The 25,208-nt window shown below is 37.8% G+C and overlaps 1 protein-coding gene across 5 annotated transcripts in view; it reads right to left on the bottom strand.

The window, feature by feature from the left end:
* The window catches only part of LOC136856946 (uncharacterized), a 317,012-nt gene that overhangs the window by 266,613 nt on the left and 25,191 nt on the right, over positions 1-25,208 (bottom strand). The gene's annotated exons all lie outside the window — the stretch shown is intronic.

Raw genomic sequence — 25,208 nt, forward strand, 5'->3', positions numbered from 1 at the left:
CTTCGGGATACTGGATGCCCATATCTCCAAGGGAAAGCAGCCCATACATGGAAAATTGCCCCACATGCAGTGAGTAGAACGACGTTGCAACTAACCTACAATAATTTATTATTTTACTAGCAGATGTACCCGTGGATCCTTACAGTATTCTACATTGTATACGGATATCGAACTAAATTACTGTACATGCAGTAAATAAGAATTTTTTAACTGCATGCCCCTTAGCGTTATCCAGAAACAGCAGGGGGAGATTCCCATACGTTGTTTATAATGTAAGGTGTGATTTGCGGAGTTGTAATGATAACGGCTGGCTCACTTGCCTACCAGCATTCACAATCGAGTAGGAAGATTTTCATTATAATGGGAGGCTCCATTACCTACTACGCCGTCACAATCGATTTGGGGAGTTTTCGTTACAACGGCAGGCACCTTTTCCTACTTCCAGACAGATTACATCTGAGTTTTTATTATAATAGCAGGCACCTTCCCTACTGCCAGTGAAAATTGAGTTGTGCTCTTATCATTATAATGACAGGCCCCTTTTCTTAATGGCAGTTACATCCAGTTAGTAAGATCTGGTACAATAGCAGAACAACTATGCCTAATGCCAGCCACATTTTAGATGGGTAAATTTGTTTATAATGGCAGGCACACTTGCCTACTCCCGAATACAATCGGTTAGGGGAGTTTTGAACATAACTGCACGCTCCCTTGAGTTCTGCCAGTCAAATCGAGAAGGGAATTATCAATTATAATGGTAGTCCCTCCTTACTAATGCTAGTTACAAAGGAGTCGGGGAAAGATTCCATTTCTACTGCCAGTCAAAGTCGATGTGGAGAGTAATGATTACAATAGCAGACGCCATCTGCTGAGAGTCACTATCGATGTAAAATATTAATAATGGCAAAAACACCCTTTCTACGTCGCTACAAATCGACTTCAATGAGTATATGTAGATCGACATGCGAAGTGTATGCATGTTTACAATATTGCAAACCTTCATTTACAGATTAACTGCTACTAAATGGTACATGATATCGACAAATGGATTGTACTCTATGACGCCTCATTTAGCGGTCTAAATGGCTGGTCTTAAGATATTTTCTCCTGTCTCATCTATTTATGGGTAAAATTGAGTCAGGAACATTGAATAGGGTGAAAGTTTCGTAAGGTTGTCTCACAGTGCGTTACTTTTGGGTACGAATGTGACAGCTACGTACATAGAATTTGGCTCACGTATGGATACTACGTGGGCCAATATTCGTATGGAATTTGATGATTCTATCTCACATGTAAGTGATTCGAATTACGAATTATACGTGTACAAAGAGAAAATTTAGGCATAACCCAGAAATTGAGACAAATCTAACATATAAGGAATAGGGATACGACGAAACGCCATAGGACCAAAGTTGTAGATCACTCCAAACTGAACTGAGGTTGGGCAATCCGTGTTTTTATATGACTGACCGTTTAGCCGCAAAATACCGCGAAACGAAGGTCGGCACGGACATTAAATTGCCTCAATATTTCGATATTCTTCGGGGATAAAAGTGAAAAATTTAAAGATCTTGGAAGTTTTCCGTCGGTTACAGGCTAAATCGTATAATTTCGCCTAATTTCAATTTTCTGACTCGTCTGGCAGATTGTGCCGCATTCTTGATTTTGGGCGAGGGGGGGGGGGTAAAATTTAGTAATTTCAGGAAACTATATCTAAATATATGCAGATGATCATTATTACCCCTTAAACGGATAACTGTACGAAAATTTCTTCATAATTGTCGATGCACAGACACACGGTCGTTACGATTTTATTTATATACAGGTAGATAGATAAAAAATCTGCTCCACGTACACCACCGTTTGGGCGATGTCCGCTGGACTTAGCCTGCGAAACCGACCGTTCGTGATATCTCCCTTATTATTCCTCCTGTCAAAAAATGCACATGAGAAAAAAGTTTTAGAAATGGATTTCAATGAAGATTGGTCGATTTCCAGTCAGGCTGGTCTTGTATATATTGAGGGAGAGTAAAATTCCAGTTTCGGTTCCCATTAAACCTCAAGTCCATTTCGGAAATTTGACATGGCATGAACCTAAAAGCCTACCTTTGGACAGGTGGATGCTAAATATGAAGTTTTGTTGAAATATCTCCAGTAGTTTTCAAGTTATGAGAAATAGGCTTTACACGTACCCGCTCTTGAGTTAAGTCCGGTGGGACTTGTACCAAAAAACGGTTCGTTAATGATATGACCCTTATTAATCCTTGTATAGAATGATGCATGTGAGAAAAAAGGTTTAGAAATTGATCTCCATTTAAAGCAGGTACATTTCCATTAAGTTCGGTTGTGTATATTTTATGGGAGTGCAAAATCACGGTTTCGGTGTCGTATAAACCCCCAGTCAATTCATAGATTGAAAAATGAATGGCCCTAAAACCTACCCAAGGACAGGTGGATTCTAAATATAAAGTTTGGTAGAAATATATCCAGTATTTTTCAAACAGACAAACAAACAGACAAACAAATACGAAAGCTAAAAATTATGCTGCTGGTTATTATTACCTTTAAAACGGATAACTGTACGGAAATTTCGCCAAAATATCCAATGTACAGACACAGGGTCGTTACTATTTTCTTTATATAGATATATATAGATAGATTGGCTTAGGAAAATATCGAAATATTGAGAAAATTGTAATGACGGTGCATACCTTCGTTTCGGGGTAATTGGTGGCTAAACGTTAAGTCGTATCACAAAACAGAAAGCAAAGTCGCCATTCAATTGGGAAAGATTTTCAACTTTGGTCCTACGACATTTTGTCCTATCTCGGTTCGTTATAGGTTAAATAGTGCTGCATTTCTCGATTTTATGTTAATTCTGTACTTTTTACACGTTTAGGTTATCAGTTGACCCACTTATAAGAAAGATACAACCATCGAATTCGCCACGCACGTTGACACGACCAATGGCCATTTGTTAGCCAAATTGTATGATTTTAGCTGCCACATAAGTATCTGAAAAATAAAGTAATATGAGATAATTGTACCCAAATTTCACCCTATTTAATGTTTCTAACTCAATGTAGCCCATAAACATAAGAGATACGAGAAATGTCATAGGACCAGCCATATAGAACGCAGAAAGCGGCATTCGATGGCGGAATATGTTTGTCGATATTGAACCCGAGTGACTTAGGCACATAATCAATCATGATTTGATCGGTAAAATAATATGAGACATTTATTGAAATACAGAGGAGTGTATTTGAAAATATTTCGTTTATGTAATGTTGAAATCAGAGCGAAGGAAGGACGACAGACTGGAGCCTGACGGATTAGCTCAACCCGACAACTTTTAGCTACTTCACAGCAGGGAATATCATTAGTTGGCGTACAAGGAAATACAGAGTCCACAAATAAGTCTTGGTCAGAAAGAGGAAGGGGGAGAGTCATACAAAGAAAACCCACCACATGAGTAAGACCTTGGGATATTTTTGGTAGGACGGAAATTCCATGACCTCATGGAAAATTACAGCGGCTGAGTGTACGTTCGCTAGCCTAAGTTCGAGCAGGTGGAGATTTAAATCACGTGACCGCTTGCCGGCCAATAGTAAAAATTTGATGGGAGACTCAGTGATACCATCTTAAGGATTGATGGATGAGATATTTTCGTAACTACAAAAGTATTCAGTAATAAATTAATATGAGTACGCGGATGAATGTAATGAATTTATTAGAGGTCATGCATGGAAAAATAATCAATACTTAATGGCAAATTAAATAAATTGAAGGCTGGATTTCTTGGAAACCGGACAGCTTGAATCTCATTGGCTGAAAGAAGACCACGTTGTCAGGGACGCTTACAAAGGCGCGAAATGTGAGGAGCGAAATCCATCCATATCTCCTAAATCTGTGATCACCTGGAGTTCATATTTTATCCAGCAGATATGCTAGCGGAGTGGATTAATTTGATGTAAATTTTAACTTCCAATTCGGAGTGCAAGTACCGATATTAAAAATCCACCCCCTCCCTAAGGGGCATGACGTCAACGAATCCGCGGGAAAAAGGCTTCATCCATATATACGGAGCTGAATTGACGGTCACCAGCCACTTGTCTTGAATCGTTGGAGCTGAATTGACGGTCGCCAGCACACGTGAATTGAATATCGGGAGTTGAACTGTTGGTCGCCGGTAACTTAGAATTCTACGGACGTACAGTCATTTAATGGCGCGAGCATCCGCCAGTGTTTGTAAAGTGTGATCGCGCTCAAGCAACATGTTAAATCTGGAAATAGTTAACGTAGGATAGTGTTTGTTATTTATGAATAATCAGTGACGTAAAGTAATTACCCTACAAGAGAGTAGTATAAAATATATCACCATAAGTACGTACATAATAGACTGTGTGACGAACAGTACTTTAAGGAAGTAGTAGCCTGTACTTAGCTATACCGAACCGATGTAATGAACACGTCAAGAATGCCGTATAAATCGGGCGTATCGCGACGGGCGAAATAGTTGACACCACGTCGCACGTGTCCAGGTCCATTGTGCGGTAGGTGGACGAAGATTAAATAGTGTAAATATATTAAATTCTTGGGTCTAGGATAGAAATTTGTTGTATCCAAATTAAAGTATACAGTGTTAACGTAGTAAATGGTGAAGGTTTGTGGTAATCAAGATATGAGTGTAAAATAATAATGTGCCAGGAAATCTTTTGTGAAACTACGCCATCAAGGATGGAGGAGTAAAACGCAGAGAGGGGCTGGATGAAGCCTCTCGTCTGCAAAGCTGCAATGGAATACCGATAACTAAGATGAGTACTAAACTGTAAAATATATTTGGGAAATGTTATCGTGATGGGAAAAATGGGAATAATTTGATTATACTTGGTTACCTTCTGTAACAAGATGGGTCGCTTAACGACCCCATCCTAAATTTGTAGCACGGACAGTAGTAAATCATAATAATGTAAATAATCGGGTCTTTTATGTATTCAGTTTGTTGGAGATGTAAATTTGTATATATAGTGTAGTACGTTAAGTCATGCATGCATTCATAGTTTCTTTGTAGTCGATAATTTTCTTTACATTTGATTTTGATTATGCTAGTTAAATAAGACCCGATATGTGCTTTTATGTTTTGTCATTTTAACGAGCCATTTAATGACATGGAAGGAAAATCCAGCTTCGCCATACCAAGTGTGTTTTGTTGAAATTAATATGGTCATATTTTCAAAGTGAAGTTGTTAAATTTGTGAGATGCGATTAATAAAATATTTCCAAGTAAATCATATCTGGAGTGATTAGTGCCAGAATAAATTGAATTTGTAAAAGGGGTTATGCGTTAAACATAATAAGAGTGAACTACCGTATTACAGGCGAAAATATTATTTTTTTAAATAATAATAATAATAATAAATAAATAATATAACTACTTTTTTTGTGAAGATTGTTTTTTTTATATGATTTGGAGATAATAATAATTCATGTAATTCATGTGATCAAGTGTTGAGTTTATTGGGAATCATTTAATGACGGGATGTCGTTTTTTTTTATTTGGAATTAAAGTGCGTGATAACTTAATTTGATCGATTAATAATATTGAAATGTAGATCGGTGTTAATAATCCGTACATGTTAATGAACGTGTGGTTTAAATTACGGTCCAATTTTTTTTTACGTATAAATGTCGCGTTTTGAAGTTGCGATTCATTAGCCGGAACATGTAGTGCTAATATTACGAGACCATGATTGTCAAATTTTGGTAAATATAATTTCAAGGTGTTACGATTATTTGTGGAGAATGAACTAAGGCATAGATCCAAATGAGATAGAAAATGTGAAAGAATTTGCAGTCAGATAATAAAAGGTCGTACGATGTCCGAAATGAATAAATAAGTCAGTTGATAATTCTGTGAGGAATAAATAAATGAATCGAGGAATATTGAGATAGAGAGGAAAATAAATTCCGTACGAGAGACACTTAGGATATTGATATGAGTGTAAAATGTACGGGCAGTGTCACAGAGAAATACTGAGTTACGCAGCGGGTAGAATTCGAACCCGTGACAGCATGTACGAAATAATTAGACTGCACAGTTATTCGTTGAGATACAACGGATCTAAGGATAATGAGAGTTCAGATTCCACAGAAATGGTCGTATATTGTATTCATTGTAATAACGAGTGAGGACAATCATGATGTCGTGATAATAATAATAATAAATATTGCAGATAAAGGATTGGACCGCCTTAATTAATTGAGCGTTGATGAAGATGTTAAACGGGAATCTAATTGAGAATATGCAACCGATAATAATAACAATGTAAGGACGATGTTAAATCACCGCGGTCGGATTAATAATAATTGTCATAATAATAACTGTAATGATGTCGTTGGTTGATCAGTGAAATGTTTGTAATTGCGACCGATATCTTAATATATAATTTGGCGGAGGTGACCGGTTCATTAATGATAATAACCTTTTTAAGTGACGTGAACAATAATAATATCTTGAGTCACCTATTAATTAATAATAATAATAACCACGAGAGGGATATAATAATAATAACAGTAATAACCATTTGTGTTTGCATCCCGCATAATAATGATGATATTAATCAAACGTGACAGTGCCAGGAACCGTTGAATAATAATAATAATAATAATAATAATAATTTCGAGGATAATAATTTCATAAATATCCTGACGATCGTGGATTAATTGTTTGGTGACAACATCCCTCTATTCGTATGTTTGAATAATGAGAATGATAATATTAGAGTCATTTGGTACCTCTTTATTGTACGGTTTCCGTACGGGACGATGTTACAGTCATACTTGCGTGTTTGTTTACTTCGCTCGCGATGCGAGGGGGGTCACTGGCCACGGTATTTCCCACCGCTTCTCGTTATCTCATCTGTGTCAGTAGTCTACTGAGGCTAACTGGTGACAATTCAGATCACATGTAAATAATATGTATATGCTAATTCATTGGTATGGCATCAGCTGGATATCGTAAGATAGGGACTGTCCGTGGAATCCAGTTTTCTCAATTCACGAGAAACATTACCCAGTCCGAGTACCAGTCTCGGAAAAATGTATATAGCCGGAGTACATCATCTTAGTTAAATCGGGAAGCCGACCGTAACATGGGTTATGCTCGGGCTCCCGATAGAAGGAAGCTATATCCTTGAGTAACGGTTCGATTCAAATGGAATCGATCCGTAAATTAGACCTCCAAAATGTCATTTTATTTCAGAAGCAACACAGCAAGATATTGATACCACTTGCGGTATGGCAAGTGATTTATATATGTAACATGTGTGTAAATTCAAATATTGTTGCCACGTGTATCAAAGTTTTATACGTCAAATGGCGTAATAAACCGCTCCTTCTGGCAAATTATTTCAAAGGAAACCACTCTCATAATCTTTTTATTGTAGTTAGATGATGCCCTTTTTAAAGTAACAGTCACTTCCTAGTCCTATCATGGAGTCCTTAAATTCAAGTTACAATCGAGCCTTCCCCCTTTTAATTTTAAGTTGCTCCGTTCATCCCCGTGTTCTATTATGCCGTTATATTTATATTTGATGATTTAAATAATGAACCGACACCCCTGAGATAAATGCTAGTCTGGGACTCGGGAGGTGGACGGGTGCAATATGTCGTACCGTTTAAAAGCAGTAAATCTCGAAATGAAGGTCTGCACTTATAAACGGTTTGTACGAAAACCAGAACGGTTTTCTTCAATTTTCTCTTTTACTACTAATTTTTTGTACAATCCGTGGACTATATGTGAAACGTCCCTTCATGTTAAACAACTTTTATTATGTACATCATTTCGCTTACTCTTCAAATGAGGGAGAAAATTACTATTTTCTGGGGCTTTCATACTCTGCACTGCGTGACCGACAGACCGACAACGAACTTACCGGTTATCACGACAACGTCTCTGATTGCTTGCCAGCAGGGATGTACCTTATTGACATTTTTGTCATATTTCCTGTAAACTCGTGGTTGTTCCTTGGGTAAAAATCCAGAGATTCGTCAAGCTGCCATTCTGCGTGATATTGGCAGAGTACCTTTGGAAGTTACAATTGTCCTCGAATAGCACCAAGGAGCTTTGTTAATATTTGCAGAATACCGCGGAGTGTAGCACATCATTTCACACCGTCAGGTGTTTTCTGGCATTTACTATCATTTTTACTGTAGTTCTCTTCTACTTCTGTTTCCTGCTTTATTTCCTTGCCTCCTCCTTGCCTCAAGGCTTAAGTAATAATACCGTAAGTCATCTTATCTGTTTACCTAATAATCTGTGTGACTAAATTTCTTCCTAACGCATATCATCACAATTTGGTTAGCGACATTTCATTTTCAAATGCATACACTTGGTATTTACATATTTGTCCCATCCGGATGTCCTCAGTTATTATCCTATTTTCAGTTGATGTCGACTTCCTTAGCCGTATTATTTTCTTCCTTAATTTCTCCGTATGTATGCCAGTGCTATTCCCAAAACCTGGACACTCTTTCCTCTGAGGAGAAATTCCAAGCTTGGCTTCGACAAATATGGAAATACGGAGACAATGTTAATGACGGTGCATACATTCGTTTCGGGCTAATTGGTGGCTAAACAGTAAGTCATATCGCAAAACTGATAACACAGCCGCGGTTCAATTTGGAGTGATCTACAACTTTGATCGTATGACTTTCTGTCGTATCTCAGTCCCTTATACGTTGAATTGAGCTGCATTTCTTGATTTTAGGTAAAGTTTATACTTTTTAAACGTTTGTGTTATCGTTTGGCACACTTATAGGAAAGATAGAATCATAAAAATCGGCGCACACACACACACATTCACACAACCATTGGCCATATGTTTGCCAAATTCTATGATTCCAGCTGCCACAGAAGTGTCCGAAAAATAAAGTAAACTATGAAAAGTGTACCCAAATGTCACCCTATTCAATGTTTCTAACTCGATCTAATCCATAAATATAAGAGATACGAGATAATGTTACAGGACCAACCATGTATAATGCTGAAAGAGGCGTCTGATGGTGGAATCCCTTTGTAGATAAGTCGTACCGTTTAAAAGCAGTAAATCTCGAAATAGAGGTCTACACTGATAAACGTGGCCGTGCTTATCTATATAAATAAAGTTGTAGGGAGCCCGCTGTCTGTAATTTCGTTTCTTTTACCAATCTTTTAGATATTTATTAGTTTTAGGTCATCGCAAGGCCATATCAAGGTTTTTAGCTTTCGTGTCTGTCATTTTCACCGTCTCTGGCTGCTGGAAATCAGGGAAGGACAGTAATGCCCATTTCGTCACCATTCCTGTAATTTTGTGTTTGTTCCTTGAGTAAAAGGCGATTTAGACGTCAAGCTGCAATTCTGCAGGATTTTTACGGAATATAGTTGGAGATTACGATCGTCTTCGAATTGCATTAAAGGAAGCTGTTGATATTTGAACAGTACCGCGGAGTGCAGACCATTATGTCACACCGTAAGTTGCTTCTGGCATTTTCTGTAATTTCTACTTCCGTTTTCTCCTATAATTTCTTGCCCTTGCCCCTCAGCTTTAGGTTTAAGTAATAACACCATAAGTCATCTTCTTATCTGTTTACTTAAGGTTCTCTGAACCTAAATATCTCTTCTGTTACCGTATTCCTAAATCCGTAACTGATATCATCATAATTTAGTGAGGGACATTTCATGTTTCAATACATCCACTTGGTATTTTTATATTTGTACTAGCAAGATACCCGTGCTTCGCTACGGTATTATACTGAAATTTATAATTGAATGCTTATTGTTTTAGATATATAATCCACCGAAATTCGCGATCTGCCTCGTTTTCTGCGAGAATCCTCCAAAATTCCCGATTTGACTCGTTTTCTATTAGATTACGGCACGTTTCCTCCCATTTTTCAATCTTCCTTTCCAGCAATCGATTTCGTACTTCCCGGGCTAGGCTCAGGTATTCCTCCCGGTCAGTTGAGTCCGTAAATCTTTGCCATCTTTTCCTATAATAATTTTAATATGTATAAAATCCTTCAGGAGATCCGGCGCGGTGTCATATTGGGTGCTTTGGCGGCACTGAACCCGCGGCCGGACTGCATTCTTACTCATTACTCGTCCAGGAGCCGTTTCCAGCGCGGTCCGCACATTTGACGACGGTCCGGAACATTATTATTATTATTATTATTATTATTATTATTATTATTATTATTATTGTTGTTGTTATTATTACTATTATGTGTTGCTGGAGTGGCTGATGACAGGGAAAACCGGAGTATCCGGAGAAAAACCGGTCCCGCCTCCGGTTTTTCCAGCACGAATGTCACATGGAGTGACCGGGATTTGAACCACGGTACCCAGCTGTGAGAGGCCGGCGCGCTGCCGCCTGAGCAACGGAGGATACTTATAAGTACATTAAGAACAGTAAAATCAATTGGTCTTATCTCCTTCTACACCCCACCGCCGTTAAGTTTATTTACCGCCACCCCCGCACCCCCCCCAAAAAAAATTAAAAGAAGGCTTGTTTCTTTATGTTTAAAGGAGATTCCAAACACCAATGTTCACGTCTATTGCCTTCAGTTTTGAGATATAAGTATCCCCATAAAAATTATTTACATTTTTCACTTCATTTCACACTACTCTTCCCCACCCCCTAAGTGAATTTTCCCGCAAAAAATACTTGTTTCTTTAATAGTAAAAGATCTTCTAAATACCAATTATCATGACTCTAACTTCTTCAGTTTTGATTTATGTGTCCCCATGAAAGGAATTCAACTCCTTTACACTCCCACCCTCCAAGATGGTTTCCCCACCAAAACGCGTTTTTCTTTGTTTTTAAAGGAGATCTAAATACGAATTTTCACGTCTGTAACAACTTTAGTTTTTATTAGATGTATGCATTCTCATACAATCAAGTCAATTAAATTTTCAATTCTTGCACCCCCCTCCCCCCTTCATTGGATTTTCCGAGAATAAGTCTTTCTTTACTTTTAAAGCAGATTGCAAATATCAAATTTCACGTCTGTAACATCTTCATTTTTGAGATATTAGTAGCCTAATTAAAAGAAGTCAACACCATTTTCAGTCACACCAGCCAAGTGGTATTTCTGAAAACTAAAAATACACGATTCGTTATGTTTAATAGAGATAAAAAATACCATTTTTCACTTCTGTAATATGTTAAGTTTTTTTAGATATACTGTAAAAATTATCATTTTAAAATTTCACCCCTTAAGTGGAGTTTCCAAAAACAAATCACCTATGTTTCTTTACATTTACAGGAGATTCCAAACACCCACTTTTTACGTCTGTAACATTTTACGTTTCCAAGATATTCTCTAGATATAGTCTTTCAAAAAATTCACCCCAATTTGTCACTCCTGTTTAACCGCCATTAATTGGATTTTCCAAAAACTAAAAAATACGTGTTTCTTTATATTTAAAGGAGGTCCCATATACAAATTTTTAGTTCTGTAATATCTTCAGGTTCTGAAATATAAGTATCCTCATTAAAGGCATTCAACCCATTTTTCACCCTTTTACACCCCTCCTATTGGGATTTACAGGAAACAAAAAATACATGTTCCTTTATTTTTAGAGGAGATTCTAACTACCAATTTTTACATCTGTAAATTTTAAAGTTTTAAGATGTAGACACACTCATTTTAAAAAATTCGCCCCCCCTTTTCACCCCCAATATTTGGATTTTCCAAAAACGAAAGAATACGTGTTTCTTTACTTTTAAAGTTGATCCCAAATACCAATTTTCAGGTCTGTAATATCTTCAGGTTCTGATTTATAAGTAGCCTCATTAAAGGCATTCAACCCATTATTCACCCTTTTACACCTTTCCTATTGGGATTTTCCGAAAACAAAAGAATACGTGTTTCTTTATTTTTAAAGGAGATTCTAAATACCAATTTTTATATCCATACACTTTAAAAGTTTTGAGATATAGATACACTCATTTTAAAAAATCACCCCCTTTTCACCCCCCCCATTAATTGTATTTTCCAAAAACAAAAAAATACATGTTTCTTTATTTTTAAAAGAGATCCCAAACACCAATTTTCAGGTCTGTAATATCTTCAGGTTCTGAGATATAAGTAGCCTCATTAAAGGCATTCAACCAATTTTTCACCCCTTTTCACGATTCCTATTGTGATTTTCCGAAAACAAAAAAATGCGTGTTTCTTTATTTTTAATGAAGATTCTAAATACCAATTTTTACATCTGCAAACTTCAAAAGTTTGGAGATATAGATTCACTCATTTTAAAAATTCACTCCCTTTCACCCTCCCATTAATTGGATTTTCCAAAAACAAAAAAATACGTGTTTCTTTATTTTTAAGAGAGATCAAAAGTACCAATTTTCAGGTCTGTAATATCTTCAGTTTCTGAGATATAAGCACCGGTATCCTGATTAGGCATTTAACTCCTTTTTCACCCTTTTTCACCCCTCCTATTGGGATTGTCTGAAAACAAAAAAATACGTGTTTCCTTATTTTTAAAGAAGATTCTAAATACCAATTTTCACATCTGTAAACTTTTAAAGTTTTGAGATATAAACACACTCATTTTAAAATTTCGCCCCCCCTTTTCACCCCCTTAGCGACGAAATATCCAAAAATCCTCTCTTAGCGAGCACCTACATCTTAATATGATTATATTCCCAAAATTTCATTTCTTTATGTCCAGTAGTTTTGGCTCGGCGATGATGAATCAGTCAGTCAGTCAGTCAGTCAGTCAGGACAAGCTACTTTATATATATAGACTAGCAAGATACCCGTGCTTCGCTACGGTATTACACTGAAATTTATAATTGAATGTTGTTTTAGATATATAATCAGCCGAAATTCGCGATCTGAATCGTTTTCTGCGAGAATCCGCCAAAATACGCGATCTGACTCGTTTTCTAATAGATTATGGCAAGTTTCCTCCCATTTTTCAATCTTTATTTCCAGCAATCGATTTCGTACTTCCCAGGCTAGGTCCAGGTATTCCACCCTGTCAGTTGGGTCCCTAAATCTTTGCCATCTTTTCTTATAAGCATTTTTAATATGGAACAAATCCTTCAGGAGATCCGGCGTGGTGTCGTCTTGGGTGCCTTGGCGGTACTGAACCCGCGGCCCGACTGCATTCTTAGTCATTACCCGTCCAGGACCCGTTTCCACCGCGGTCCGCACATTTGACGACGGTCCAGAACATTATTATTATTATTATTATTATTATTATTATTATTATAGATGTTATGGACCCCACAGCAAGATGCAAGACCGCTACTTGGCGGTAAATTACATCTGCTGCCATTGTTATTGTTGAGAATGTGACCAGCACCAATGTCGCGCGTAGGCAAGTGTGCGGGATTTCTGGCGATACGAATGACATACTTCCGTGCATTATTGACCTTATTATAGAGGTGAACAATTGGACGGTCAATCTCATTCCTATCGTTTATTTCAAATGTGTTTAAATTTTTATTCATATGCCAGGAGAATCTACTGTAATATAAGAACGTTCCCCGAAGGAAAAGTTGGCTGTTGAAAACGAACCCAGGAAAGATTAAAAAGATCGGTTTATGATCAGAATAAGTACATCGAAAATATACAGCCTGTTTCCAGTCATTCGACAGCGTCAGGAATGGAATGAATAAAGCCCCATCTAGCGGCGACAGTAGGAATTGTGCCGGCTGCCGAAGCACTCCTCTGGGGCAATGATCGATGAATGACAAATGAAATGAAATATTGGACAGTGTTGCTGGAATGAATGATGACAGGGAAAAGCGAAGTATCCCGAGAAAAACCTGTCCCGCCTCCGTTTTGTCCAGCACGAATGTCATATGGAGGGACCGGGATTTGAACCACGGAACCCAGCTGTGAGAGGCCGGCGCGCTGCCGCCTGAGCAACGGAGGCTCCTTATAAGTACATTATGAACAGCAAAATCAATTGGTCTCACCTCCTTTTACACCCCACCGCCGTTAAGTTTATTTACCCCCCCCCAAAAAAAAATTAAAAGAAGGAGTGTTTCTTTATGTTTAAAGGAGATTCCAAACCCCAATGTTCACGTCTATTACCTTGAGTTTTGAGATATAAGTATCCCCATAAAAATAATTCGCTTTTTTTACTTCCTTTCACACTTCTCCCCCTCCCCCCTTAAGTGAATTTTCCTGCAAAAAATACTTGTTTCTTTAATAGTAAAGGATCTTCTAAATAGCAATTATCACGACTCTAACTTCTTCAGTTTTTGATTTATGTGTCCTCATGAAAGGAATTCAACTCCTTTCCACTCCCGCCCCCCAAGATGGTTTCCCCCATAAAACGCGTATTTCTTTGTTTTTAAAGGAGATCAAAATACCCATTTTCACGTCCGTAACAACTTTAGTTTTTATTAGATGTATGTATTCTCATACAATTATGTCAATTAATTTTAGAATTCTTTCCCCCCACCCCCTTTCATTGGATTTACCGACAATACGCGTTTCTTTATTTTTAAAGGAGATCCCATATACAAATTTTTAGTTCTGTAATATATTCAGTTTCTGAGATATATGTATCCTCATTAAAGGCATTCAACCCACTATTCACCCTTTTACACCCTTCCTATTGGGATTTACAGAAAACGAAAAAAATACTTATTCCTTTACTTTTAAAGGAGATTCTAAATACCAATTTTTACATCTGTAAACTTTTAAAGTTTTAAGATATAGACACATTCATTTTAAAAATTCACCCCCCTTTTCACCCCCCATTATCCGGATTTTTCAAAAACGAAAATATACGTGTTTCCTTATTTTTAAAGTGGATCCCCAATACCAATTTTCAAGTCTGTAATATCTTCAGGTTCTGAAATATAAGTAGCCTCGTTAAAGGCATTCAACCTCTTTTTCACCCTTTTCCACCCTTCCTATCGGGATTTTCCGAAAAAAAAACGTGTTTCTTTATTTTTAAAGGAGATTCTAAATACCATATTTTACATCTATAAACATTAAACGTTTTGAGATATAGATACACTAATTTTAAAAATTCACCCCCCTTTTCACCCCCATTATTTGGATTTTCCAAAAACAAAAAAATACGTGTTTCTTTATTTTTAAAAGAGATCAAAGATACCAATTTTCAGGTCTGTAATATCTTCAGTTTCTGAGATATATGTATTCTCTTTAAAGGCATTCAACCCATTTTTCACCCCTTTTCACCCCTCCTATTGGGATTTTCCGAAAACAAAAAAAAATACGTGTTCCTTTATTTTTAATGAAGATTCTAAATACCAATTTTTACATCTCTAAACTTTAAAACTTTTGAGATATAGATGCACTCATTTTAAAAATTCACCCCACTTTTCACCCTCGCATTAATTGGATTTTCCAAAAACAAAAAAAAATGTTTCTTTATTTTTGAAAGCGATCAAAAGTACCAATTTTGAGGTCTGTAATATCTTCAGTTTCAGAGATATATGTATTCAATTTAAAGGCGTTCAACACATTTTTCACCCCTTTTCACCCCTCCTATTGGGATTTTCCAAAAACAAAAAATACGTGTTCCTTTATTTTTAATGAAGATTCTAAATACTATTTTTTACATCTCTAAACTTTAAAACTTTTGAGATATAGATGCACTCATTTTAAAAATTCACCCCCCTTTCACCCTCGCATTAATTGGATTTTCCAAAAACAAAAAAATATGTGTTTCTTTATTTTTCACAGCGATCAAAAGTACCAATTTTGAGGTCTGTAATATCTTCAGTTTCTGAGATATAAGTAGCGTATCCGGATTAAAGGCATTCAACCCCTTTTTCACCCTTTTTCACCCCTCCTATTGGGATTGTCTGAAAACAAAAAAATACGTGTTTCCTTATTTTTAAAGAAGATTCTAAATACCAATTTTTACATCTGTAAACTTTTAAAGTTTTGAGATATAGACACACTCATTTTAAAATTTCACCCCCCCTTTTCACCCCCTTAGCGACGGAATATCCAAAAATCCTCTCTTAACGAGCACCTACATCTTAATATGAATCTATGCCCAAAATTTCATTTATTTATGTCCAGTAGTTTTGGCTCGGCGATGATGAATCAGTCAGTCAGTCAGTCAGTCAGTCAGGACAAGCTACTTTATATATATAGATTACTTCCTTCTTTAGTTTCCCCGTATCTATGCGAATTCTAATCCCAAAACATGGACACTCTTTCCTTTGATAAAATATAACAAGATGTTCAAATGTATAACTTTTGGCCCCGGAAAATGTCGAAGTATGGAGCCAATTTTAATGACGGTGTATACCTTCTCACCGGGCGAGTTGGCCGTGCGTTTAGGGGCGCGTGGCTGTGAGCTTGCATCCGGGAGATAGTGGGCTCGAAACCCATTGTCGGCAGCTCTGAAGATGGTTTTCCGTAGTTTCCCATTTTCCCACCTTAATTAAGGCCACGGCTGCTTCCTTACAAATCCTAGGCCTTTCCTATCCCATCGTCGCCATAACACCTATCTGTGTCGGTACGACGTAAAGCCACTAGCATACCGTCCTTTCGGGTTAATTGCCGGCTAAACGATATGTCGTATCACAAAAACAGATTACATAATCGCCGCTCAGTTCGGATAAATCTTCAACTTTGATCGTATGATTTTTTAAATGTCATTCCTTATACGTTAGATATAGCTGCATTGTCCAATTATATTCAAAACTTTAATACGACTGTGGCTGGCATTAGACCTGTCTTAAATAATGAAACCTCCCCAACTGTATTGTGAATGGCAGTTGGCAAGTGTGACTGCCGTTGTAATAAAAACTTAGAAACTTCCGAACTCGATTGTGAATGGCAGTAGGAAATGTGACCTGTCATTATCATCAAAACTACCCAACACGCACCTTACATCGGAAACACCGTATGGGGTCCTCCCTGTTTTGTTTCTCGGATTGCGCTAAAAGACATGCAATTTAATAAAATATTCATCACTGCGTGTGCAGTAATTTTTCGTAGAAATGTATAGGCTACAAGGTAGAATACCGTACCCGGTAGCGAAGCAAGGGTACATTTGCTAGTCTGTGTAAATATAGTTGTAGGGTGTCCGTTGCCTGTAATTTTGTTCATTTTGCCAATTTTTCAGATATTAATCCGTTTCAGGTCAACTCAAGACCGTACCAGTAGTTTTTTAGCTTTCGTGTCTGTCTGTCTGTCTGTCTGTCTGTCTGTCTGTCTGTCTGTCTGTCTGTCTGTCTGTCTGTCTGTCTGTCTGTCTGTCTGTCTGTCTGTCTGTCTGTCTGTCTGTCTGTCTGTCTGTCTGTCTGTCTGTCTGTCTGTCTGTCTGTCTGTCTGTCTGTCTGTTCCACCTTCATGGCGAAACGGCTTGATAGATCTCGATTAAACTTCATATGTAGAGAATACTCATCCAGGAGCAGGTTTGATGTTCATATGATTTAAAAATCATGGAACAGTCTGGGGGTTTATAGGGTGATCAAACAAATTTGATATTTTCTCGAACACTATTGATTTTCTGTAAAATCTATAGTCTATATGTGATAAGTCCGTTCAGTTTAAATAATTTTTATTTACATAATTTCTCGTACTCTTCAAATGGCAGAGAAAATTGCTAATAATTTTCTACGGGTTTCATGCTCTTCCTTGGGAGAGGGTCACATTCGCAGAGCGGTTACTATGGCAAAGTCTCCGGCTGCTTGCCAGTATGGAAGTACCGTAATGCCATTTTCGTCGTTATTACTGTACACTCTAGGATGTTCGTTGGGTAGAAGGCGAGAGAGACGTCAAGCTGCCATTCTGCGGATATTTGCGGAATACCGTTGGAGGTTACAATCGTGTTCGAATAGTACTAGTTGTGGCTCTTATTACTTCAACAGTATCGTGGAGTGTGTCTCATTATTTTATACCGTAAGGCGTTTTCTGGCATTTGCCATAATTTTTACTATATTTCTCTTCTACTTCCGTTTTCTGATTTAATTTATTGCCTTTGTCTTGGCTCTTTGGGCTAAAGTAATCAAACTATAGCTTATCTTCTTATCTGATCACATAAGCATCCGTGCGCCTAAATTACTCCTCTATTACCGCTTTCATAAATCTGTAACTCATACCATCACAATTTGGTGGGGGGACATTTCATTTTCCAATACATCCACTTGGTATTTACATATTTGTCCTATCCTGCTCTCCGCAGATATTATCCTGTCTTAATTAATGTCAACTTTCTTAACTGTCTTACTTTCTTCCTTAATTTCTGCGTATGTATGAGAGTGCTAATCCCGAATCCTGGACTCTCTTTCCTTTGAGTGATACTACGCGCTATTTCCTTCGTGCATTATTTCCTTCGCATTCTATGTTTTCGCTGATTTTGTAGCATAACGTCCCTACCGTTAACTGGAAATTATTTCGAATCAGTACGTAGATTGTGGCACTTTTGAGAGTTAGTCTCTCTTTCTGGCAACTAAAAACGAGATTTCCTTGGAAAATCTTCGTTCAAAGCTTGAAAACACCAGTCCACGTCTAGGGCGTCTGAGAATGCTTCTGAACGTGAGGCAGGTTTGAGTGTGGTCGGATTTATGAAGACATTTGGGGAACTTTGCCGGTAACAGGCCAGCTTCAGCTCTCAGAGAGAACGATATTGAAAATCTAGGACATCTGAGGCTGCTGTTAACAATGTTACTTTACGTCTGTAGGCAGATTTCACACACAAGCTGATATAAATATAATGGTGTTAGATTGCTAGCATAATCAGGTATCTACTGTAGCTCAACTGCCAATACATCATATGAGCGTTAAGGTCAATAACCATATTAACACACACTATCATGCTAACATCAAAGGGATGACAGTTCTAACTTACTAGGCATAGTATTACGATAAATGTCAAAGAACCAATTCCCCAGAGAGCATGCTATCAAGTTAGCAATGTTAACGAAACGAAGTTTGAACATAAAATACTGTAATTGCATATTCTTGGTAGCGACATAATGCATTACCCAAAGGTTCCTAAACAATAAATTTAATAATGATATACCAACATAGCCTATCTTCATGTTTGCTCATTTACAAGAAGGAGCGAAGAGGAAGGATTCAGTTCCATAGAGCAAGGGTTGAGAAAGTTTCCAATGTCAAGAAGAAGAACTATATTCCGAAATGAAAATATTTTTACAACATAACGTCAACAATTTTAAGTCGAAACAGGAGATACAAAGATAATCAAGAATCTCTTAACAACAAGTAGTTATAAGTCAAACATATGTGAGTGGTCAACGCTCGTAAAGTTTCAATTTCAAGTAGTGATTCAGACTTCCCAACCGTGATTTAACATGAGAAATAGCTGACATATAACTTACGAAAGGTACTCAGAAAACACCCAGGTAAATAACGTCGATGAAAAGAGAAATATCAGACGAACAAGAAATAGATACAAATGTGAAAGACGGTCCAAAGGGCAAAGAGAAGGAGGGTAGCAAAGTTCATCTGCACTGAAATATTCGTAATATTTCTTACTCAGAGCCTCCGTGGCTCAGACGGCAGCGCGTCGGCCTCTCACCGCTGGATACCGTGGTTCAAATCCCGGTCACTCCATGTGAGATTTGTGCTGTACAAAGCGGACGCGGGACAGGTTTTTCTCCGGGTACTCCGGTTTTCTCTGTCATCTTTCATTCCAATAACACTCTCCATTCTCATTTCATAGCATCTATCCCTCATTACTAAATCACTTTGGGAGTGGCGACCCCATCGTACTAATAGCCTATATCTGATTCATTCATTCCATCCCTGAACCGGTCAATGACTGGAAAACAGGTTGTAGGTTTTCATTCATTCATTCATTCATTCATTCATTTCTTACTCAGATAATGAAATGTAGCGGCTCCCTCTCCAACAGGCCAAGAAATAGTCTCCGATGGGCACTCGGCTAGATGCCAAGTAAATAGTCGCGTTGGAGGGAGGAGGCGTGGCGTAGAGAAAACACACATACATACGTAAAGGCCCGGAGGAATACACTAGAAGCCGGATGAACATCGTAGAATGATGGTAGTGACGTCAATAAATCTTCGAAGAATGCTTCAGCTGAATAGTGGTGCATGAATAGCCGTAGAGAGAGGATGTAAAGCAGCCCAGAATAAATAAATAGGCAGATGATGGCAGAATTCATCGTCGGTGAGTAGAGTTCATCTCACGTCCCAAGCTTTTCGAAGACACCAAGGAGCCGGCTATTTTGTGCTGCAAGAGGTATTTTATGTACAGGTAGATCTACTGCCACGAGCTTTGCAGATTTTCAGCTTGCCAAGAGCGACACGTCTTCATCAAGCTCAGACAGGCTCAAACCCACTACCGGTTTTGAAATTTAAGCATTTCTTTCACCCAGTGTGGTATATTTTTCCAAAGCGATGACCACTAGTTTTCATGGGCTTAACAGTTTCCTTAAAGTCCTAATTTTTACCCCTACCCCTAAATAAAGATGGCGGACATAATCTTCCAGACGAGCTAGGAAATTGAAATTTGACAAAATTATTAGTCGGTAACCGACGGAAAATTTTTTATATTTTTAAACTTTAACTTCTTCCCCAGGAAAAACAATATATAGAGGCAATTTTAATGACGGCGCAGACCTTCGTTTCGAGGTCATTGGTGGCTGAACGGTAAGCCATATCACAAAGCGGATAACACGACCGCCGTCCAATTTGGTGTGATCTACATACTTTGGTCCTATGACATTTTGTCGTACCTCGATCCCTTATATATGTTACACAGAGCTGAATTTTTCGATTGCAGGTAAATTTTATAATTTTTACACGTATACTTGTAGGTTGACACACTTATCGAAAAGATAGAATCATCAAATTCGGCACGCGCATTGGCACAAACAGTGGCCAAATGCGAGACAAATTTTATGATTCAAGCTGCCACATAAGTATGCGAAAAATAAAGCAAAGTGCGAAAACTGTAGCCAAATTTCACTCTATTCAATGTTTATAACTCAATCTAACGCATAAAGAAAGGAAATTCGAGAATTTGGCATAGGGCCAACCATGTAGACCACTATAAAGGTCGTCTGATGATGCAAATCGTTTCTGAAATGACGTACAGTTTAGCAGCAATAACGAAATGAAGATCTGCAATTATAAGCATGCATATACTTTGAATTCAATTTGTAGCGATCTAGAAAGTGTGTGTGTGTGTGGGGGTGTGTGTGGGGGGGGGGGTGAGCTGCCATCATAAATAAAACTTTCAGTAAGAGATGGGTTTGCAATAATTGTAATCAAAACCCGCCTCATCGGCAGTGTGTGGTAGGAAAGGGGGCCAGCCATTATAACGGGAACTCCCCAACTCCACTGTCACTGGCATTAGTAAATTGCGTCTGTCATTATAATGAAAAATCCCACTTTCTATTTGACTGGCAGCAGGCAAGGGAGCCTGCAATTTTGGTCAAATCTCCCCTACCTGATTGTATCCGTCAGTAGGCAAGGGTGCCCACCATTACAAACAAAATTCCCCAAGTTGATTGTGACTGGTAGTAGACAAAGTGGCCTGATATTATAATCGGAACTACCCAACTCGAATGTGACTGGCAGTAGGAAAATGACTTGCCGTTAAAATGAGTACTCCTCGGCTCGATTGTACATTTTAATAGTTTTCAGAGACACCGAGGTGCCAGAATTTTGTTCCCACATGATTTCTTTTTTACGTGCCACTAAATGTTCCGACACGATAATGACGTATTTGAGCATCTTCAAATGCCACCAGAGTGAGCCAGGATCTAAACTACCTAGCTGGGCTTAGAAGGCTAGTGCTCTACCACCTGAGCTACTCAACCCGGCCTTCACCACCATTGACAAAGGATTACAAAAAAGGAATCGAAGGGAGAGATACATAGGCCTAAGCCTATGAGAAGATTGGCAGGCCTTGTTCGTCATTTTTCGTGTTCCTGTGTGTATCTCCATCAATGTGTGGAATCTCCATCAATGAGAATCTGACCTGGAATGAACACGTAACAAATGTATGTAGAAAGGTTCATGCAGCTCTATATCCCCTGAAACGTCACAAGAATTCTTTTCCTCAAAAACTTAAATTAAAATTAATCCAAGCACTACTATTCCCAATTTTAGACTACTGTGATACAGTACTAGTCAATCTAAATGCTGAACAAGCTTTGAGACTTCAGCGAGCACAAAACTCATGCATACGATATGCCTTCCAACTGCGACATGACACTCATGTTACACCATATTTCAAAACATTGGAATGGCTACGCATAAATGAACGAAGGAATTTTCACCTAATGACACTTGTTTACCAAGTGCTCTCGACGAACACTCCTACTTACCTCTCTTCTAATTTTCGTTTCCTTTCCTCATTCCATGAAATTAGTACACGTTCTGGTTCCTTACTTGAAATTCCACTAAGTCGAACGAATTCCTACAATCATTCCTTTTTAGTTACCGCATCGAGACTCTGGAATACACTCCCAATGGACATTCGGCACCTTACTTCCTCTCATGAATTCAAATCTACCTGCAGAAAGTTTTTCCTGGTAACATAAAACTGAGTTGTGTGAGTCATTGTGTGTATGTTTGTGTGAATGGGTTTTCTTCATTTTTTATTATTATTATTATTAGTATTATTAGTATTATCACATTAATTGCTGTACTGATACGTAGGCCTAACTTACCGGTAGTCTTAGAATTATCTGTCTGTAGTATTATTTCTTTTTAGAATTGCTATGTCTTACTTTTATGTTTACATTTTTAAATTCTGTTTATAGTGGTTAAGTGTAAGAGAGGGCCGTGAGCCCTAACTTCGCCACAAATGTAAGTCAGGAATAAATAAATAAATAAATAAATAAATAAATAAATAAATAAATAAATCTCCTTCCTTACCTTTTCCCCTCAACTTATTGGAGTCAACACCTGATGTGGATTTTGCCCAGTCTTACGACCGGATATCCTTCCTGATGCTAGCGCTATGTGGTTGAATGAAGTCACTATTGTATGTTTTTATGGTAGTTGGTAATTTGATGTGTAGTGTGTATATGAAAAGGAGTGTGTTGGCACAAGCACAAACATCCAGTCCCCGAGCCACAAGAATTAACCACATACAGTTAATATGCTCATCCCGTCCGCGAATCGAACCCAGATCCTCTGAACCGAAATAATTTATTTATTGACATTTTATTTTCTCTTATTCTCCCTTTTCTGTTTGTATGGCATTTGGCTTCAAGTGTGAGCATGCACACCAGACAAACTTTGTATTTGGAGAGGTGAATAGTTTCTATAAATGCTTTCATTTACACGAATTATATGGAAATAAATTAGGGGTTCAAGATATTTAAACTTCCTTCAACAATATTCTTCCCATTACTTATAGTCAATTTGTTGGCAAGTGCTTCCAACAAAAAATGTTAAATTTCAACTAAGCAAAATTTTAAACAAAACTGATCAGCATAGATTTCCGACTACTTGTCTGAACGGACAACGTAGTAACCTCCGATTTGGAGAACTCTGGGTTCGCTTCTCTGCCGGGCGAGAATTTTAAACTTGTCTGGTTAATTCCTCTTGCTTGGTTGCTGGGTATTTGTCTTAACAAACATCTTTATTTGGATACAAAACACCACTCTACAAACCACCATCGAAATGGGCAATGTCAATACATCCTTTCTACATAGTGTTGGCGTCAGTAAAGGCATCTGGTCGTAAAACTGAGATAAATTCATACAAATTATTGACCCTAGGTAATTCGAAAAAGGGGGCTAGGAGGAAGAGAAGAAGAGAGGAGTTTACCGATGACCGTCAACAATATTGATAGGCAGGAAGCAACAATGTTGGTAGGCATTTTGGAAGGCAGTCTAAAGGACGTTAACTGGGAAGTAGAAAAGTTCTGTCCACGCCAAATTTTATTGGGGTATGGAGAAATTCTGGTAAGGAGGAAGATGTGGCCATTACGAAGATCCTAGAAGGCAAATGTATCTCAACTCGGGCAGGAATAAGTGCAATGCAGGTAGGAAATTCAGAACATTGCCCACTAAATTTCTGTGTTGTGGAGAGAAACATATCTGTGTTCAAAACATATTCATAAATTACAGGCAGAAAGATTGATGGAACCGTACTTCAGTAACTGCAGCTTATTCAACTGACAAGGAATGGCAAAAATAATGGTAGGTACAATTGTTTAGAAGATTTTACAGAAGCATTTATCTGCAATGTCTTCCTCATTTAAGTCAAGAATTTTACAAGTACTGCAATTTAATATGAGAATAGTTTTAAATGTAAAGTGTTGGAGTCTCTTAAAAGCCACTTCAGCATTTTTGATAGTTTCCTTTTGTTGGCATATTAAATACGTACGGTAACTCTTTACCAGCGTGTTGTTAGATCCACTGTACTAGCTGCAGCACTCGCTCTGCTCGGGCACTTTCTTTGAATGTTTAATTTTAGGATTTGTATTAACTGTTTGAAGGAACTTTCTGTAGATTTCTGAGAGTTTACGAATCCTTTTGTAAATTTAATTTATTATTATGCGTTTAATTTTCTGATTTAGTCTGAGATTATAATTTCGCGTTAATCTCTTTCCTTGTGGCAGCCCAGATTGTCAGGGAAGTAGTTATTTCTTTCAAACAAATAATAAAAGTAAGGTTTAACTGTACGTTTTTACTCCCGGCGTAATTGATATGATGTACACGATTAAAGCTGTCGCTGGGACTGTCACCGATCAGGCCAGAGACCCCGAAAACTGTGGACTCAACACAAATATTTTTTTTGGGGATATATTCTTGTTCTTCCCTTCTCAACCCACATGCCGAGAGAGACTGAACTTGGACTTAAACAGCATCCAGAGTGTCACAATTCATCTCTTGTGTTTAAAAACTTTTATAAACGATACTGTAATTTAAGTATCATTCACATAAATCTCCTTACCCCCAACCCCCCCCCCTCCCATCCTCCATTTCATTTAAAGCATCTAGAACAATAGTTTTTAGATTCCCATGGGATATAGTTTTAAGATCCAATGTGCTTGCTTTTAAATGTTATCATCTAAGATTTTTTATATACAGCTGAAGATGACCACTAAGTGGTCGAAACATGTACTGTGTTTGTTAATGTATTTTTAAGTTTGCCGAAGGCAAAAGAAATAAAGTACCGATTAGTTGGCTTTTTAGATTAATTTATTGATTATACTCATCGATACGGCCATGAAGTGGACAGCTTGCAATA

Source organism: Anabrus simplex, chromosome 1 (assembly GCF_040414725.1).
Source record: "Anabrus simplex isolate iqAnaSimp1 chromosome 1, ASM4041472v1, whole genome shotgun sequence".
In the NCBI taxonomy this organism is placed as follows: domain Eukaryota; kingdom Metazoa; phylum Arthropoda; class Insecta; order Orthoptera; family Tettigoniidae; genus Anabrus; species Anabrus simplex.